Here is a 2360-nt window from a genome sequence, read left to right as displayed (position 1 = left end):
TGTTTACCTTGAGTTGGAAGACACTCGGACCATATTAGATTTGAAAGCCTTATGTTCCAGACCAAAATGGGGCAGGTCAGTTTCCTATCATCCAAGCAACTGTAAAAGCCTTAAGGCTGAAAAAAAAGGTTTTGCTGTTTTCTTCCCCCCTATAAAATGCAATAAGAGAATTGTATGTTAAAATTGTCTTGTACATCCCTGCTGCAGACAGCCATAAACATGGTGCTTTTTAAATGCCTGCCCACCCATGCCCGGATCAGAGTTTTCCAAGACTTGGGGTGATTGCGGTTCACTCTCTGGCTCTGGGCAGCAGTTCATCCCGTAACCAGGTCCCCTGTTCTCCAGTCACTGCTGGGCTTGACAACTGTAGCGAATGAGTCTCAACATCTAGGCCTCTGTGACAATCAGGTATCCCCTGACTGGAAAAGCAGCAATGAGGGAACTCAGCTGAATCTTCTTGTTGGTACCAATAGAAAGTTTGTACTCCATGTCCGCCATTTTGGTCCATAAATGTATTCAAACTGAAGTTGGAAAGTCAACTGTGCACAAACAAGTGTATCTCTGTCAGGATATCACGTAATGCCAAGCCCCTCAGAGTGTTCAGCTCCCTAACATTCCTGTAGGCTGTGGTGAAGTCTTGATTCAACACCCAGTCTGGAATGTTGGTGATGTCTGACTTGAGTGAGTGCCCTGTGCTGGTGTAGACAGTCTCCTCTGTCACCTTTCCAAAGGCCATATTGGTGCTCTGCAAAATGTTCAGGGCCCTTCGCATGTCTCCACTGGAGAGAGTTACAAATGCTTTCATCCTGTCTTCACTTAAATCAACTTTCTCTTCTTCCACAACATGTTCCAGGCAGGGAACCATGAGTTTAGGAGTGAGGGGAGCAAATCAGAACCTTGTATATCGGGACTGCAAGGTTGGGATGATCTTTGACAGACAGTTACAAATGAGGCAAAATCTGGTGTTCTCAGTAAATTTCTCAATTACTCTCCTCAAGGCATTCTGGGCATCTTGACTCATGGCATCAGCTTCATCCAAGATCACTATTTGAAAGCCTTCTTAAATAGTGTCCCTGTGCTAGCAAAGCTCAGGATCAGTCCCCAAATGATATCTATTCCTTGGTCATCTGAAACATTCAGCTCTAAGACCATGGAGCTGAATTCTTTATCTTTGTACAGCTGTTTAGCACAGGCTACGATGGTGGATGTCTTTCCTGTCCCTGGAGGATCATAGAGAAGCAGGTGCAGCAGCTTGAATGGTACTCAAAATGTCCTGATGAGAATGAGATCATTCAGTGTCTGTGGCTGGCATTTTTCAACCCAGGGCGGGTTCCTGATCTTGGCCATCGCTGTGGGCGGCTGCTGCTGCCGCTTGTGTGGGGAGGTCTCCATGGTGGGGAGACGAAGGTGACCAGATCCGCTGGGGTTGGCTTGTCCCCAGAGGGGCCTGCTTGGCAACCAGCTGCAATCTAGCACGGGGACCCTTGCTACCCTGTTTCTTATTTTTAAAAAAACGTGTAAAAGAGATTAAGTCAAGAACCATTTGAAATGGAGTTTAAAATTTTTAAATCTTTACCTTTTATGTTGGTGATGAAATTTTTTTAAATCAAAGCTGCACTCAACTGTCAGACATGGTAGTGGTCATTGTCCTTGGGCACAGGAGGCTCAGGAGGCAGCTGTCCAGGTCCAGGCCAAGAGGCACCTCCCAGTGGGCACAGCACGCATAGCTCCAGACCGGAGGCTGAGGCCCAGCCCCCGGACAAAGCTGGATCCCAGAGCCGTGCAACCTGTCATCTTGCTAAGTCTTCTGTGGCTAAGGGTCCTTGGATGGCCTTTGGACCTTGCTTCCTCCTGTCTCTCCCCACTTCTTCCTGGTTGCCTTGTGTGTGAAAACACTTGCCACTGTTAATAATCATTTGAGCTCTGGGCCAAAGCCGAGTTTGCAAAACACCTTTATGTTTCTGATAGGGCTCTCCAAAAATGCTGCTGAACGCCACTGAATTCTGGATCCCTGGCAGTAGCCTAAGTCCCTGATTTCATTTGTACCTCTGAGTTTATTGTGCTTAAAAGGATTAGGTTTGGCATCAAGCAGGTTCAAATCCTAACTTTGTTACTACAATTTATGGAAACTTGAGCAAGTTAATTCATTCTCTCAGAGCCTCAGATTGCTCATCTGTAAAATGGGAATACTATGCCCACGTCACAGACGGCTGTAAGCACCACATGAGCTGATGCATTAATCCATCTTTTTTTTTTTAAAGATTTTTTTTTATTTTTTCCTTTTTCTCCCCAAAGCCCCCCCAGTACATAGTTGTATATTCTTCTTTGTGGGTCCTTCTAGTTGTGGCATGTGGGATGCT

At 46.0% G+C, this 2360-nt stretch overlaps 1 pseudogene; it reads right to left on the bottom strand.

Moving 5' to 3' along the window:
* Positions 1-387: 387 nt before the first annotated feature.
* On the bottom strand, positions 388-1428 carry LOC106827489 (replication factor C subunit 5 pseudogene; annotated as a pseudogene).
* Between the last annotated feature and the right edge of the window lie 932 nt (positions 1429-2360).

This window comes from Equus asinus, chromosome 20, assembly GCF_041296235.1.
Source record: "Equus asinus isolate D_3611 breed Donkey chromosome 20, EquAss-T2T_v2, whole genome shotgun sequence".
Classification (NCBI taxonomy): domain Eukaryota; kingdom Metazoa; phylum Chordata; class Mammalia; order Perissodactyla; family Equidae; genus Equus; species Equus asinus.
This window is presented reverse-complemented; position numbering and strand designations above follow the sequence as displayed.